We start from the raw sequence: 18,900 nt of genomic DNA, 5'->3' as shown, positions 1-18,900 counted from the left end.
AAATGTTGGTGTGGAGAGTACGTACAATGCTATGTGTGGTGAAGGCTTAACCGATTTTTTAAATAATCACCAAGAAAGTAATCAAAATTCATTCTTTTAAACCAGGTATTTCGGAAGGCAAGTAAGAAAGACGTTGTGATAGTAAACGAGTTCAACCTTATTCCCATGTTCCATCTCATCCTGATCTAAGAAAGGTTTATAGTCGACAGGTGGAATTATCATGGTGAAAATTAACATGCTAAATACGATGACGTCTTGCTTTATTTGTTTCATGCTACCATAAGATTCTTACATTCGAGAAAGTTATACGTCATTTTAATAATCCATCTCATACTCATCCAGCCTAAATGTCCAGTTGTCAGGTGAAATTGTGACGTGGAACAATTAACGTGGTGAATGAGTTCCCTGATTGGACCAAGTTTAATGAGACAGTAATTACCAGCGTCTTCAGGCCGCTAACTTAGTTGTGGCCAGACTGCGATATAGAGCAATATTCAGCCATGGGACGAGAGAGGGAGGAGAGGGACAAATTTTTAAACTGTAATATACCGGGTCACTGTTTCTTTTACATGAAGGTAATTGTAGGATAGGTTAGGTTATTTTAGGTTAAGTTAGGTTTGGTTTGGTTAGCTTAGGTTTCAGTACGTAAGATACTGATAGTAAATTAGACTAGACTTAGGTTATGTTTGGTTCGTCTGTTAGGAATGTGAATGTTGGATTACGTTGGATGTGGCTTAGCTTAATAATGTGTGCTGAGCAGGCAGATCAATAATATCTTTATTTGTCAACAAAACTGTAAGGTCTAATGTTGTACGATAACAAAATCGAGCAGCAATGTATTGGTGAATGATTCTGCAGCTGTTGTTATAGTTAGATTTGACACATCATTCCATATTAGACGTTAAATACATTTTCATGCATCGTACGTTCCGTATAACAGACCTATGAAGCAGTCTAATAAAAGCTGTACGTCGCAGCACCAAACAATTGTCACCACTCTCGTAATGCAAGCATGGAACAGTTGACAGCACCAGTGCGAGGTGGTGACGTGCCAGGGTAAACTAAAACAAACAGATTAATTGCAGTCGTTATTGTTGTTTGCTTCAGTTAACCAGCAGGGTGCATAATTTACACTAGGTGCAGCCAGCGGGAGAGAGAGATGGAAACAGGATGGGAAGAATAAGAACTCACGAGAGAGATGGAAATAGGATGGGAAGAATAAGGACTGACTGCAGAGAGGAAGGAACAAAGATGGATGAGAGAGAGAGAGAGAGAGGGGGGGAACTCTTATACATTCCATGAGGTCAAACTGACATTCTGGGGCTCAAGGGCTTCGATTTGGATGTTATGTGATTTTTTATAAGTTCATAGTAACTCCTCCTTAGCGATGTATTATGCCTTAAGTTTCTCATCTTATTTTTCGCCACTGAAGGGCTATTATCGTCTGAAGATAAGAATAAAATCAACATTAAGTTGTCTGGTAGAATGAGCTAACTCATTTCTGTCGAACGACGTCATTTTCACCTTAATATTGCTAACGTCAGATTTCTCACGGTAAAATAACCTAGAAAATCCAGGTCGTTTTGACAGAGTTAACACCTTTAACCTTTTGTTCTTCCATCGACCAAAGTATTATGCTTCCGTAAAGATGGATCTCCGGTGCTGAAATAATGTTATATCACACTCGTCCAGTGGTGAAGTTTTCCCCTAAACGGAATAAAATCGCCTTGTGGAAAAAAAAGCACAGTACAGTACGTTGTCTTATTAAAGGGATTAGCCCCTTCTCCCCAGTGACGGCTTTTCATTTTAGTCTAGGCGACGTAAGACTTTCATTCAGCACAGCATCCCATCCCACAGATGTCCTTTATATCATGTTCTTCCTGTCAAATTATTTTCCTTAACTCATGAAAAATGAGTTAATGAAAGTAATTTAGAACTCAGCCAGATGGAGATTCTCTCCTTCTGTAAGCTGAAAGAAACCGCCTGCAGCCTGATCCTTCTCGTGCACGGGCCTCCTCGTCGCCTCAAGGCAGTGTGCCCTTGAAGGATGCCTGGATATAGCAGTATTATAGTATTCATGATGTCATTGGACTTTATGGGTTATTAACAGTTGTTTTTAGATCTCCCAATTGAAATAATATCCCTAAATCTGAATATAACCGTATGGAGAAATAACAGGAAGTCATCGTTCTGCTGGAGTAAGTGAACGCTCTGCTTAACTCCTCTAGCTCAGAATGTCTCTCCTTGGGACGTTAAAATCGTCTGGAAATAGCAAAAGTAAGGGGGAAAAGACGACATCGTGCTAAATGAGTAAATTATGATTGCCAAACTTCGTCCATTCCAGAAGCCGCTCCTCTTCTGAATAGAATCATCTGGAATTACCAAAAAATAAAATGGGGAGGAAATCATCGTACCGCAGGGGTCAATGAAGGCAATATTTAACACATCCAGTTATAAAAGTCTCCAAATCTTAATAAAGTCGTTTAGAAATAGCAAAAGTAACAGAAAAATAGCACCATGTTGTGGATGAAACTTCATCAGCCTTTGATGTTTTTATTTTAATGCATCGGACACCAGTCGATGGTATTCCAAGAAAACATACAGCTACAGCAATTACACAATAAACAAAGACAATTTCGGATTCGGCTCCAAAGTCTCGAATCCCCACATACGTTGGTCAAAGTTTTCACGTCTGTTACATAGTGCATGAGGTAAAAAAAATTAACTTCATTTTTTTTTTTTTTTTTTTAAATCATTCCGAAGTTTTGCTTGTTGCCAGTAGAGGCCAAGCGATTTTATTCATCAAGGGTCACATCATTTTTTAATGAAAAAGGTTTAGATTCTTCAAGATCAGTACTTTACAAGCAGCACCGAATTACAAGTTCCAACCTTCAGGGAGGGCGATCTTTTCGTTCTGGCTGCTCCAGTTGAAAAAGTAAAATCTCTCAAGCTGAATAAAATCGTCTCGATACAATGAAAAAATCAGTGCAATGAGTAAGACGCGACTGGGGACAGACAGACAAACATAAAGAGAGTGAGTGTGCTGCCGGTGTCATGTGCTTGACAAGAGAGAGAGAGAGAGAGAGAGAGAGAGGAGGGGGGTCTTATTCATTCTCTGAGGTCAGATCAGTCCATCAAGGTTACTTTATTTCTGACCAAAACTATTTGAGTTGTTTTGAACACACACACACACACACACACACACACACACACACACACACATACACACACACACAGGACAGATACACGCCACTCAGAACATAAAGGCCCTCTCCCACTTCGGCGAAAGTGGGGAAGATAAAGTTACGATGTGTCAAAAATCCCTAATCGTGGGTATTCGTGATCAAAATCTTGTCCATTCGTGGCATGTCGCCGATACGTCGCACGAGGTGGAAATTTGTTGTGGGGGGCCACGACGTTTTCATGCTGCATGAAAATGTCGTGGCCCTCCACGATTTTGTAAAATTTCGCAGGTTAGTCGTTGACAACAAGGCGACGCCTCGGCGACGTCGGCGATTACCCGGCATATAAACCGAGTATGATCGCCGACATCGGCGAGGCGTCGTCGGTGAAAAATACTGTTGAGATGTCGTACGGTCATACGGCGAAGCGTCAGCAATGTATCGGCGATACATCGGTGAGGTTAATACGACATAGCCTACGTAAACCGTACGATACGTACCGGGTTGTGCGACAGTAATATTTCATCTTATGAATGTCGGTGATATATGGCTGACATGTAGGCGAACTCAGAGGAATAACGTCGTGCCTCTTGCGCCGATGCATTCGCCGACACATCGACGATAAATCATCGACAGCACTCCGCCGTTGTACCTTTATCGCCTTTGAATCGCCGTAAAAAAAAACACGTTAATATTTGAATTTGGAATAATGCTTGCGCATTACGCCGACATATCGCCGATATGTCGGCTACTAGTCGCCGGTTATATCGTATACTTCGCCGAGGTGTCTGCGTTTTGTCGTACTGGTGTCGCCGGTATTACGCCGACACCACGATTCTTGGTCAGCGTTGTCGACACATCACCGACTTCGGCCACGATTTTCATCGTGGCTTCATCGTGCGTATTTACGCCGAAGTGGGAGAGGGCCTTAACATCCTCTGTCTCTTCACGAGTACGGGTGTAAAAATCAATATAAAGGGAGCATTCACAGAGTGCAACACCCACACTCTGAAACTGATCTAACGTCCGGGTATTTAACTTTGCCTTGTAACCCTGAAATTCGACAGATTTCCATGGTAACTGAATTATTACTTAATTTTTGCCATACCTCAAACCTTCAACCACATGTTCAGGTCTGATCAAAAAATTTTCAATTGTGTTTCCCAGTAACCATGACCTTAGACCTTTCCCTGTGACCTTTGGTCTGAGTGATTGTTCTCAAAGTCGACTCTCTTTATCCGTGTTTAAACCAGAGCCCTTTCTCATAGATTAGTCAACACCGAATAAAACTCTTTAAGTTGACCTTGTCCACCTATCCTGATGCTTGACGTTTTGTTCTGAAAAATAATACGTCAACCTCTTGGGTGGTCAACAACTCATCCACGAACTTTGTTTCAAATCAGATCATTTTTTTTTTTTTTACACGAACACTCGAATCGAAATTTGCCCTTGCCCTGTCACCCTGACCTATGGTTATATCTTTCAAAATATAGTTCCTACATTTTAACACCCCGTCACATAATTTTATTCGGCCATTAGCTCTCTTCGCTTTTGCCTCCCCTACCACTTTAATTACCCTCTCGAACGCTCACCAGTTACTACTTCTTCAGCTCCCCACCCTCTTCCCCTTCCCTCATCTTCCTCCCTTACTGCATTTAATTTCCTATTCGGATCAGCGTCTTCATCCTGTTAGCTCCGTCTCTCCTCAACACGTAAATTAATCCAGGTTTAGGCAGATTATGCAGGGTATCACATTCAGCCCAAGGATGTACTCTCTATTATTCTTGCTGCTATCAGAGTGTCATGTTAGGCTTTGGAGAACTAGAGAGAGAGAGAGAGAGAGAGAGAGAGAGAGAGAGAGAGAGAGATAATCGCTTCAGTTCAAAATGTCTACTGTAGTGTGGATATGATCATGTGAAAAAAGGCAATTATTTAATTGAAATACGTCAGTGGACAGAATGATTTCATATCTCCATCCTATAATTCTTAAACTTCCTTAGCTCTGGTTTTAGTTTACGCATGGCAAGTAAGATTTAGTAATATTGTGTATTTTTCTTTTTCGTTTTTTCTTTTTTTGTTAAGAGACCTGAAGTAAGTTGATGTTCACTCCTAATCCAGCGGATTCAGTAGAAATATAAAGATATTTTTGTTACCCCTGAACTATATTTTCAGCGAAAGCGGGGCCTCGCAAACTGAACTACTGGAATGTTTATTGAGACTTGTATCTGTTATGAGGCGCTCGTATGCATATGGTCCATTAGGATTCCATGGAGTTGAATGATAAGTGAACGAAAGTTGGTCCATTTCACTGGGTATGATGACAACAGTTGTCCTTCGATCGTCCTTTCCTCACCCTTACATTCTGTACCTTACCTCACGTCAATCTTAGTCAGAATTAGTCAGGATAGTGATAATTCTGATTATGCTGTATCATACCATTTAGTAAGTGTGCAACAGGAATATTGTATTTTATTCAAGCTCAGTAACCACAACAAATGCTGCCACATTTAGCCTGCAGGCGTTAGGCTGCTGACCCTTGGTTAAGTCTGTGCTCACAGTCGGGAACATTACAAAAGAAAATGAAACGAACAGTGTGTAACTACAACGTCCGCAACGACAGGAGGCCAAGAGGTAAAGAACAGAAACCTACCATTAGCCCCTTAAGCCAGAGCACGTCCGTTATGCTGTTCTTGAGACTTGTGGACAGTTTACCCAGTTTGGAGCAGTCCTTTCTAACTGGAGAGGCTAAATACATACGCCATTTAACAGTTTCATAAAAGAAATTTCATCAGGGCTGAATCAAATCATCTGGAGGCAGTAAGATTAAAGCAATTATAAACACCACCTGATTCAGGTGGTTAGCAGCCATTTTCTTAAACCGCAGATGACGAAGGTGTAGGCAAGCCACCAATTTTTGATGGCCAGTTGTTATATGCGATAACATTTTTAGGATCTGGCTAACCACATCAAGTTCTATAAATTTTTTAATAGACGATCAGCAGAAATTTGGGGTTAGTATTCACCACTGCCCATCTGGATATAAGGACTATTCTATGCGGCACACAAAGATTAACAGTACATATTTATTTAATTTGAATGTTGCACTTTAGCATTCGCCTGTATGACATTTATATCAACTAGCTAAAAATTACGCTCGATGTCAAGTCACTTCTGTCTTCAAGAACTAGTCATAACTCGGGAACCGGTGGCCCGATTGGACTGGAAGTTGTTTTATTCTCCAAGTTAGAGCATTTTAGCGGTACCTTGCTCTGACGGAAATTTGCGCTTCATAAGCCGTTTTTGCTGTGTTACGGTAACTAACAAACATACAGAAATCGGATCATTAAATATAGATACAGCCTGGATCAAAAACATACTTGAGGATACTAGAGTGTAATACGCACAATAAATTGGTAAGGAAGGAGTGCTACAAAATCTCCGAGGCCAATCAGAATATAATCTAAGAATAAGTCCATAAATCCTAACAGCTCTGTCTTTGTCATTGTGAGCAGCTTCTGGCTGCCCACAATGACACACTGGCTCGCGTGTCCCATGAGGCTCTGAGATGAAGTTTACAGAACGTAGAATAACTTGGGCGACCCAGGGGCAGGTGAATGAATCTGCTGAGCACCACGACCCTGTACATTGACTGTCAATTAACTCTTCTGGTTGACTCATTCTTTGTTTCCTTTTTCTTAAACCCTTCAACCGGAGACCATAAGTTGTATTTTATTTTCGCTGCCTCCAAACGATTTTATTCAGTCTAGGAGAGACTTCTTGAACTATGGGGCTAGACGAAACATTGATTGATCTCTTCACTACAAAAGGTCCTTCCAAAAAGGAATATGCTCGAATAGAGACAACCAGAATATATAAGTGGAATACCACATATAATTCTATTGGTCACATATTGTTTACATTCCCTTCTTTATTCATGATACCATCTTTTTTATCAGTCTTCCCGCAATACCACCAGACGATTTTATGCACCTTAATATAGATTCCTGATTGGCAAAATCCTTCACGACCTTTTCGTCATGACACAAAATTATGTTCTTGCTTGCTTTCCTTGTTTAACTGGTCTCTCTTCATTATTATGGCATCTTATAAATTTTATCAGTTACACTCTTCTTTTGAAGTTTTTATGTAGCAAAATTTCGAACCCTGGCAAACGATTTTACCGAAATTTTGGACATACAGCGACTGGGTATCCTATAGCCTGCATTACAAGTTTCTCCTGACTGATGTTCTCTGAATTGGTCTTCTTGGCCACCGTCAGTGCCGGCTTCATTCGTGAAATGTCGGTGAAGAATCGTACAGAGCAGTGTGGCGAATATTACACCACAAAGTTTTATACCTCGCATTTCATCTACACACGTGGTTTCCTTCCCTCGTGGCTTTCTCCCTCATTTCACTATACACACGTGGTTTCCTTCCCTCATGGCTATTTCCACACCTCGTTCTCGGAATCAGCATCGCTATTCGTGCCGCTACCAATAGAATTAAATTTCTCTTCCCTCCTCACCTGTAGTGGTGCCTAAACCAATCAAATTTGAATATTCAGGCGACCTAGGCTTACCGGTGCTCCTCCCACCTCATTAGGGGGCTTAAAACCGAGCAGGCGACCTAGCTCCGGCCTTCTTTCTACTCTCAACTTCACTCCAGCTACTACCTCCTTGCTCTCTGTCTCTCCTGGTAAAATCTGGCTACACGGTACAACTTTACATATACAATACACATAAACAAATCAGCCCAGCACTCCCGCTTCTCACTAAATTCATTACTCATATTTGTAGTCTGTAACTATTTTATCCATGTAACTGATCCACACATGCTGTAATGTAATGACCTTGTACTTTTTTGAAATCATGCAGTAACTCTGTATTGTTCCAAGTCATTAATCACTCCCCTGTCTGTTTCTTCCCTGCACATTTATGTTTATCTATCCTTACCATTTGCCTTGGTTTAGCCCCTAGTAAAATATTGTCATAACTCAAACCCCACAGTTGTGACTTCCCGGAGTGTATAAAGAACATGAAGACCTTACCACACATCCGTCTATCCCTTCCTACATTCATGTACGATATTAACACGTGGTTTACACAACTTGATGCTGCGTGGCCTGACGATACCAGTGATGATGACAAATTTAGAGCAGTTGTCCAAACTCTTCCAGCTCAAGTAGCTGCCCTTGTACAGGACGTATCCAGAAACCACCTACCGGGCAAAAGTATAAAACCCTCAAGGAGAGTTTGCTGTGGGCCCTGGGCAAATCAAAGCAGGCACTGCTAATGGAGCTGGATGCAATTTGCTCCCAACAGCAGCGCTCCTTGGCCCTCCTTGCCCACATTCAAGCCACTCTCACGGCAGCTGTAGAGTTCCTATCAGATGACCTCCTCTGGTACCGACTCCTCCAGCTCATGCCACCAGATTTCTGACTCCACCTAGGATCCCTGGCCCCTTGAACATCCCTTGCTGAGTTCTTCGAGAGGGTGGACATTCTATATGAAACTCAACAGCATTACGCCAACCACCCAGTAAGTGCACACTCCTCTCTTTCCCCTGTCATAGCCCCCAGTGCTACCCCCAGTGAAATAGTGGTGTCAGTGAACAGTGTAGCTAACAAAAATGGTTCCATGTCAGAGCTGTGTACCTTGTTAATAAATTTAACAAATAGAATAGACAAGCTGGAAAGTAAAATAAGTGGCTCCACCACTCAGACCCCCAGTGTTGCAAATCATTCCCCAGCCCCACAATGTTCCAACAGTGTCCCCCCAGTGAACCGTGGTCGTAATGCTAATCCCCAAACGGCAAGAGACGATTTTGTGTTGTGTACATATCACAAACGCTTTGGCATGGAAGCCAGACGATGTGCACCACCCTGCATATTCAAGGGAAATGCATATGGCGGGAGACAGTCCCAGTAGTGTCTCCCACCAAACACACCAAATGCCCCCCCAGGATCAGCACACCCAAAGCTACGACACGTTCCCTGTCCCATTGAGTTTCGGCTGTCAGCTCGAGACTACCCCCACTTGACCATGCAGCCATGGCCTGGGAGCAGGAGGACAATCAAGAACTCCAAGAATTGCTGCAGTCCACGATCTCACTTCAACTGCAACAGCCTGATGTCACCGGCACACCCCGGAAACTCTGGTGTGACATATCATGCGGGACAGCATGGCCCAATATTCCCCAATGCTTCCGGAGGCAAGTCTTTGGTCATTACTTCGAGATGGTGCACCCAGGCATTTGCGGCATGCACAGCTTACTTAGCCGGAGAGTGGTATGGCCAGGGATGAGGCGTGACACAATCACCTGGGTCCGAGCATGCGTGGCTTGTCAGTCAGCAAAATTACATTGCCACACCAAGACACCATTTCCACCACTGCCCACACCAACTCAACATTTCCACATGGTCCACATTGACATCCTCGGCCCCCTCCCCGAATCTAGGGGTAACTGCTATATCTTAACGTGCATAGATAGAGCAACAAGGTGGGTCGAGGCCACGCCCATTCTGGAAGCTATGACTGACCATGTGACATATATCTTCCTGACATCCTATGTCACCCATCTTGGCTCCCCGTAGGTCATCATCACAGACCAAGGCCCCCAATTCGAATCTTGGGCCTGGCAGGACCTAATGGACTTCCTGGGTCCCAAACTCCACAGAACCTCTGCGTATCACCCTCAGGCAAATGGGATGATTGACCGCTGCCATCGTCGCCTGAAGGAAGCACTGAGGGCATTTCTCCACCCAGTGAATTGGGTGCCCGCACTGCCAATCCTCCTCCTAAACTTGAGGGTCATGGAGGAGGACATCGGGAATTCCCCGGCAGAGCTAACATATGGGGAAGACTTGAGGCTACTGGGGCAGTTAACACCGCAACCAGGCACGCCGACCCTGGTTTTCCTCCCAGAGCTCCAGCAGGCAATGCAGGCACTACAACCAGTCACTCCCCGTCCTCGCCAGCACCAGACGACGTTCATCCCGCACTCCCTACCAGACGCAGAACAGGTCTTTTTGAGGAGGAGTCAATGCACATCAGCACTCCAATCGCAATACAAAGGCCCATACCTTGTGATCACAGACTCACACAAGACAGTCACAATATACAAATACGGGAAACCATCCACAATCTCTGCAGTCAGAGTCAAACCAGCCACACCACAAACCCAGTCACAGACAACACCCCACACGTCATCCCCCAAACTTGCCAGCCCACCAACAACACGCCCACAACCAACACCTCATTCCCAGCACCAACACCTAGATGCAACACCCACCCACCCACCCACCCAAACACGCACACACACACACACACACACACACACACACACACACACACACACACACACACACACACACACACACACACACACACACACACACACACACACACACACACACACACACACACCATCCCCTTTGTCAACTCGTACCCTCTGCTGCCTGTCATCAACACACCCTGACTCAGGCGTCATGCAGAAAAGCACAACCTCTACCACTGAAGCAAACACTCCCTCACCACCACCCACACTACCGTCCACAAACCCGACCTCCAGCACTAACCTTACCACCCCTCAACCCGTCCTTACACCTCATCCACTTAGCTCAGGGGAGATTCTTGTACTGAAGGGTAGAGCTTTCTGTTGGAAAAGTCTCATAAACAAGAAGCGGTGCCAAGACGCAGCAAACCCGTTTCCGGCATTCATTTTAGTGCTGACGTATAAACGCAACAGGATAACTAGCCAAAGATGTCACGTATCAAAATTGAAGTAAATCGGAAGAAAATTTGCGATTTGATTACCATGTGAAAGTTTAGGACCGACCCACCTGACACTGATACCCCCCGCCGCTAACTGGGGGCTGACACCCCCTGATGTAATGAAGCATGTTATAGGATGCAGATTTGAAACATGCACATTTAGATTTTGGTTTCATGTCGATATGGCAAACATGAAAGGAGTTATGGCGAAAATACGATTTTTACCCATCTCGTTTTTTTTTTTTTTTTTTTTTTTAATACATTTTTGGGGCCCACAGCCTGGGCCTTGGCCCAATTTCGCCCACAATTTACTTAGGTGATCAGGTTATAGCCCATCATCCCTGTAATTTTAGTCAAAGTCGCACCGGTAGTTTTAGCGTAAAGTTAACAGGCAGAGAGACAGACAAACAAACAAAGTGAAAACAATACCCGTCCCCGAGCCCCTCCGGGGCGGGGACGGGTAATAAGGAAAAATTGTTAGGTAACTGCTGTAACTGCTATCTCTGTATCTGTTTACCATTTAACTCCCAGGCCTGTTTTTTTCTTTTGCCCCTTCAGTTGTGTAGGTGACTGGGGCTAGGCTAGTTATTACTGATTGTTAAGGCTAGAGTGACCATTCACTCACATCTGAACATATTGTATGACGAGTAAGTCCCAGCCAGCCCTCGGAAATAAACCCTGATAGGTCACACCCGGGGAAAAAAATATATATATCAGCCTGCAGATGTTAATGGTAGGTTTCCGTGTCTTGACATCCTGTCGTCCAAGACGTTAAAACGCCATAATTTTCTTCTACCTTCTCTATTTTTTTTTTTTCAATGTTTCAGGCTGTGGCAAAGACTTGACCAGGGGTCACCAACTTAATTAAGGCCTAGTGGCCAAATATGATCCTCCTTGAATCTATTAGGTTAATTAATTTTCTTTTTGTAGCAGCGTTACTAAATACTATGATAAAGTATTGTAAGGAATACTAACGCTCAGAAAAAAGATAATTGAGCTACTGTGTAATTGTATTATGGTGTACACTTATTTTAGGATTACGCTGGTATAGAATGCCATACTTACGAAGATTATGTAACTATATAAATGCACCTGCAAATCTGCATTCAACTGTTTGATGTGGCCCGCAGTGTATCAGAAAGGCTGTAGGCCACTGGGCTAGATAGTGTAAACTCACCATTAATAGGGGTTTGGCTTAGGCTGACTAATGGTCGTTCATCGGTAGATAAAATTAGGCATCGCATTGAACTGGTTAGATGTGAACATGATCGATCCTCCTTAACTAACCAGACCCGAGACAATTTTAACAGACAGTTAGCAAACCTGGCTTGTGTTGAGTATTCTAACTAGAACTAAGTTAATTTAAGAGTTAAGGGGAGCAGATATGAACCTCTTCAATTCGATGGTGTATTTTCTTTTCCATTCACTCTATCTCCTAACGTTCTTACTAACACACGATAATCTTTTCGAGCTGGATAAATTAAAATTTATTTCAGCAATGTCTTTCCTTGGGATTTCCAAAGACAAAATATTATAATCGTCTCATGGAAGCAATAATAATGTCCTCCGGCTGAAGGTGTTACCTGCGTAATCCAACCAAAGCTAAATTAGTGAAAGAGTTGAGGAGAGATGATATTAACGGGAAGAAGACGTTGATCCGAAGGGGAAAGGATCCGGAGGTGAAAAGAAATACAATGAGGGAAGAGGAGGGCGGTGAAGGACTGAAGAGGAAAGCACATTAGTGAGAGCCGGAGAGGGTCATTAAAGTGTCAAGGGAGGCAAAGGCGAAAAGAGCTACTGAGCGGATAAAATTAGGTGACGGGAATCATAGGAGAGGTTGAGGGGAGACGACGGCTGACTGGGCAAGGGAAAGAAGGGAGAATCGTTCACAGATGAGTCCACTTGCTGTATTTATAACCTGAACAAGCCATCATTATCATTATTATTATTATTATTATTATTATTATCTCGCCTTTCTTATTCTCCCACAGGTGGGGGGAGACATGGTCCAGAAAGCAAGGAAAAGGAAAGACTATGACACTAACAAAACAACCCAAAACCACTAGAAAAGGAATGGGCCACACACTTATTCATTCATCATTCAAGCCCCTGGAACCCTGACCTCAAAATTACACCTCAAAATTATACTTGCCCTCAAAAGTAATCCCAAAATTACACCTGCCCTCAAAATTACACCGGCCTCAATATTACACCTCAAAATTACACGTCCTCAAAACTACACCTGTCCTCAAAATTACACCTGCCTCAATATTACACCTCAAAATTACACCTGTCCTCAAAGCTAAGCCTGTCCTCAAAATTACACCTCAAAATTACACCCGTACTCAAAATTACACCTACCCTCAAAACTGCACCTCAAAATTACACCTGCCCTCAAAAATACACTTGTCCTCAAAATTACACCTCAAAATTACACCTGTCCTCAAGATTATGCTTCAAAATTACACTTGCCCACACCTAGCTTCTTACTTGTCAGACTACTGTTGATGACTACAGAGTACAGTTTCCTCCAATGTATATTTTTCCTGTCAAAATTTCCTTAAGAACTCATTTCCACGGCTCTGAAAGTGTTCTCACCGTTTCATGTAATGGCGTGTGTCACGGGGAGTGGAGGGTGGGGGGAGAGCCTTCTTCTGTGTTAGCCTTTTCTCCTGTTATATGGGTTTTTCTTCTAATATACAGCATAGGTATTTAGCATTTTGGCCAGACCACGTTGTCTGGACCGAAAAGTTTGTGTGTGGATCTGTGTGACTCTCTCTGAACGGACTGCAGTATTTCATATGTAGCGCATGAGAGAGACAGGCTAGTCCTTGATCATTTTCTTGGTTGTGATAACATTACAAGCGTTGGCCACGTTGAAAGTCACTGATATAGCCCCACCCCCCCTCTCTCTCTCTCGTATCACTAGAAATGCGTCCTTAAGCCTGGGAGATATAAGGAAGGGGAGGCTGGGTAACTGAACAACGCCATCTTATGTTGCCGTGTCTAGCGAGTGAGCCTGTGGTGGAGTAACGAGTCACTCTCTAGGGTAGGTCTGACATGTGCTGCTGCCTCCTTCCTGCCTCTCTCTGTCTTCCCTTTCTTCTCTCCGTCCCTCCTTATCCCTTTCCTTCCCGCCTCTCGTTATCGGCGCCTCCCTCCCCCCTTCCTTCCTCTCTCTCTCTCCTCCCCCTGACCCTCCATCTCTCTCCCCCTCTCTGTCTCCCTCTCCCTGTCTCTCCCTCTCTCTCTTCCTACCCGTCTTTCCATCCAGGATCGTAGCTAGGATTTTAAAACTTGATTGTTCAAGGAGTGGCCATGTCTGTTTATTGGTTGTTGGTCCGGAGAGAACTGTGTGGACCCGGGGATATTCCACTGCCCTCTCTCCCTCCTACCCACCTTCCTGTCTCTCCCTCCATCCCTCCTCCCTGCCTCTCCATCCCTCCCTCTCTCACCCTCCCATTCCTCCTTCCTACCTCTGTCTCTCCATCCCTCCCACTCTATCACTCGCTGTCTCTCTGCTATTCCTTCTTCACTTACTGTCATTCGTTATCCCCTCCCTGGCTCTCTCTTTCCCCCTCCTTTCCTTCCTCTCTCTCTCTCTCTCTCTCTCTCTCTCTCTCTCTCTCTCTCTCTCTCTCTCTCTCTCTCTCTCTCTCTCTCCATGTCTTCTTCCCATTTGTAAGCTTCCTTTCCCCTCTTCCTCCTATGTGGAAAGAGAGAATGTTTACATATGCAATTCTGGCAGCATTTAGCAACATTTTCGAAAAGTTGCAAGAGCTCTCGCGTTCTCCCAGTTTCGTGCCTTATTCCTAACCACTGGCCTTTCTCGTAACCCCCTTTTCACCATGAATTAAGTAAGATTCTTATACATTATCAATATCGTGGCCTATACGAATGACCGAATGAGTAAGAGTAGGAAATATTGATGGTAAATATCCAAGTTGCAAGAGATCTCAGTTTCTTTCAATTCTGCATCTTATTTCTAGGCATTACTCTTTTTCGTATATTTTTCCCACTCCTGGCATATACTAATTCGTCCTTATTTTAAAATTTATGGCATACACCAGGTCCTGAATGAGGAAGATTAATATTCAGGCAAATATTTCCACATACAAGCTCCTCCACACACAAGACTCCTCCCTCTCTCTCCCTCTCCCCTCTCCCTCTCCCTCCCTCCTCATCCTCTCCCCTGCCAGTTCGTGTTCCCTACCTCAGTCACTCTTCTCCCCTCACCCTCCCCTTCCTCTCTCCCTTTCCTTCCCTCTTCCTCCCCTCTCCTCTCCGTGTTCGTCCACCTTTCCCCTCTCTCATCCGTAATCTTCCATACTTACACGTGTTCAAGACCTCCAAACGCCCGTAAGACTTTGAGGAATATAAACAAACCTTTCCACTTAAGGTATAATTACTTTACGACATTTTAGCAAATAAAAGTAAGAAATAAAAATACGTGATGACGGGATTTGAACCACGACAATCGTATTCCTCGTTTCCATCTCCCTCCCTTTCCCTTAAAAATTACCCCCACGCAGGATTCCCTCATCGTATCCTGCATGTATTTTAGAATTAAGGGATTCGATTGTGTTTTTAGGAGAGGCGCAGAAAGAAAAATAATAGACCACTTAACAGGATTCGAAACCATCACAAACAGTGTCCATCATATTCACTTACCACCTCCCACCAGCAATTCTTTCCCTCCAAAATTTTCCCCGCTTACTTTTTTCCACTCTTAGTTTTAATGGATGCGACCGTGCTTTAGGAGAATGACCGCCCAGTAGGTGGAATCGAACCACTCTGACGCTAGTCAGCTGCAGGTTTGAAGCCTGCCCCCCGGACCACCGAAGTTCAACTGGGCGATATGGGAGGACAGAGTTACTGGTTTTGACAAGAGTCCGTCCGTGGCTTAGGACGCTTCGTAGTATCCTTTCTTTAGCGATTTATTCTGCCTGTCGCACCTTCATATTTTCGGGTGTGTAGCTTGCACCTCAGACCAACGAAGTTCAGTTGGGCGGTATGGGAGGACAGAGTTAAGGGTTATAATATGACTCCTTAGGTGGTACTGGAAGCATCATAGCACCCCTTCCTTAGCGATTTATTTTGAACCTACACCCCAGATCAGCTCCTCTTGTAGGTGGCATAGGAGACTTCGCTGTATATCCTCCTTAACGATTTATTATGTCAACCTGCACTCCCTACCATCGAAGTTCAGTTGACTGGAATATAAAGCCTCCCCTCAGTACGTCTGTTTCTTCTCTCTCTCTCTCTCTCTCTCTCTCTCTCTCTCTCTCTACTTTTCAAATAAGATAGACGTACTATATTTATCAAGGTACTGTGCTGTTTAACCAAGAGATAACAGAGTACACGAGTTATCAATCAGGCACACATGCTCCTGTGACTGAGAGAGAGAGAGAGAGAGAGAGAGAGAGAGAGAGATGATAAGTCTCAATCTTTAGGAAACGTGAGATGCGTCTCCCTAGTTTCCAGATAGTGAAAAAATCAAATGATCAAAATAAATAGTATGTGGTAAATTAACATTTATATAGCGATAAATGGATACAATATTGATGGATGAAGTTAGAATAATTGTTTGTTATTCCTTACAATTGCAGAATGACTAAAACGGGGATAACTAAATCGAGATGAGACCTTGCAATGCTGTATCATCTTGCACACCCAACAGCATCTTTAAAAGAAATCAGTCCCACAATAAATGATAAAAAAACAGGGAATTGGAACGATATATAAACCAGGTAATAATTAAGCTTTTATTTTTTAATACGAAGATACAAAGTAATTGGATAAATAATTCGAACATTATATAGGAAATTGTTGCATATGTTTAATATAATATGGTTATTAGGTTATTCTGATGAGAATAATGATGATAATGATAGTCTCTCAGTCTATAACCAGACTCCATAATCCCCTAAGAGGTGGCCGTTTGACTTGAATTGGTTGTTTTACGGGAAGGGGCACTAACCCTCCGCCAATTCACGTGTTGACACGTAAGGAACACGTGTGATTGGGTTATATGGTTACCACCCAGCATTGTGAATGGTTTCCTGGCTTACAGAAAACCAGTAGGCTTGTCACTCAATGTAAAGCCACCTGAAAAAGAAAGAAGAGTAATAAAATGTGACAGGAAAAATTGGGGTAATAGGAAGCGTGGAGGGCAGACACAGACAAAGAATGATAAAGGTGAAGGAAGAAGTAGGCAGTACTACATCATGTGAGTGGATGATGGATAACGATGGTGAATTTATTGATAATGATATCAATAATGAAGGTGATGTTGATGTTAAGGAAATGGTAATAATTAGGATGATAATAAAAGTGATGATGGTCATGATGGTGATCATGATGATGATGAGTATAAGCAGCACATAAAGATGAGAAATAAATAGCAATAGAGAACAAGAGTCTTTGTATAGGTAAGCTGATCGAAACAAAGAACAATAATCCTTGATAGCCTTCTCTGGGTACAGTATTCATGGCGATGTAACACCATCGATGGTTCGGACAATATCCAGCTTATGATAACTTTCCCGACTTGTGTAGTTCTGTAGCTTCAACACATATCCAGAAACAGTGGACGGTGAGTGTGTTGTGCTGCGTTGTGCTGTGCTGTGCTGTGTTTCCTCTTTTGTTCGCTTGTGGTTGTCGGTTATTATTATACCTGATAATGCCGTTCTGGCTTACAGAAGTCGTTATGATCTTTGACCTCGGCAATGGAACGTCTTCATTGTACAACACGGGGCACTTGATTTTTTTTTTCTTGTATACCCTGCAGAGGCGTTCAGTACTGAAGGCGTGAAGACACGAAAAGGAAGTTTTGAGAAAACGGGGTCTAAAGTGACTCAGTTTTTGCTTTGGTGGAACATTGTAACAAGAAGCAGTGCCAAGGCACAGCAAACCCGTCCCCGGCAGTCATTTTAGTGCTGACGAATTAACACAACAGGATATCAAGTCAAAGATGTCACATATCAGATTTGGTGTAAATCGGGTGAAAACTGACGATTTTATCCCCATTTGAAGTTTTAGGCCCAACCCACCTGACATTGATCCATCTACCGCTAACTGGGGGGTGACCCCCTGATGTAATGAGGCATGTTATAGGATGTGGACTTGAAAGATGCAGCCTTAGGCCTTGGTTTCATGTCGATATAACGAGTCTGAAAGGAGTTATGGCGATAAAACGATTATTACCTGTTCCTGTGTTGTTGTTTTTTTAATATATTTTTGGGGCCTATAGCCTGGGCCTTAGCCCAATTTGGCCCAGAAGTTATTCAGGTGATCAGAAGGTCATGGCCCATCATCCCTGTAATATTAGTCAAAATAGCACCATTAGTTTTCGCGTTAAGCTGTTAACAAACAAACAGACAAACCGAGTGAAAACATTACCTGTCCCCGAGCCCCTCCGGGGCGGGGACGCGTAATAATGGGTCAATTACAACACATGACATATCAAAGTATTTCTTTGGAAAAAAGTTAATTCTCGGAAAATTTTACCGATATATTATTTTCCAAAAAAAACAGAGTTTCCGTTATAATAAAATAATGGCACAAATATAGTTATTTTCTTTATATGAGTAAGTGTTAGGTGTACCTAAGAAAAATAATATAATAATTTTGGAAGAGGGCATTTAAATAATTTGTTAGTTTAATTTAATCTCATCAAATATAATCTAATGGAATTCAATTTAATATAATTCAATTAAATAACTGTAATGGCCGGTCGTGTTTGCCTTTACCGCTTGTGCCGGTCGCTAGAGGAAGCCGCCAACACAACAATGACCATTACTCAGATTCGCACGTTAGCGCCTTCGTCCCTTCACTACTAAATGCCAGTTATAAGTTGTAGAGCAGAACAGCGCAGTTATCATTATTTTTAATGTAATTTTTCAAGCTGTGAAAACGCACAATTTTCATGTGATTTTACATCACAT

General features: G+C 43.0%; 1 non-coding gene across 1 annotated transcript; it reads right to left on the bottom strand.

Annotated features, from left to right (window-relative positions):
* Positions 1-15,722: 15,722 nt before the first annotated feature.
* On the bottom strand, positions 15,723-15,809 carry TRNASTOP-UCA (transfer RNA opal suppressor (anticodon UCA)). The gene has a single exon. It is a non-coding gene; the product is annotated as a tRNA-Sec (tRNA).
* Between the last annotated feature and the right edge of the window lie 3,091 nt (positions 15,810-18,900).

This window comes from Coenobita brevimanus, chromosome 34, assembly GCF_032717465.1.
Source record: "Coenobita brevimanus isolate Jiangsu-jjx chromosome 34, ASM3271746v2, whole genome shotgun sequence".
NCBI lineage: Eukaryota > Metazoa > Arthropoda > Malacostraca > Decapoda > Coenobitidae > Coenobita > Coenobita brevimanus.
This window is presented reverse-complemented; position numbering and strand designations above follow the sequence as displayed.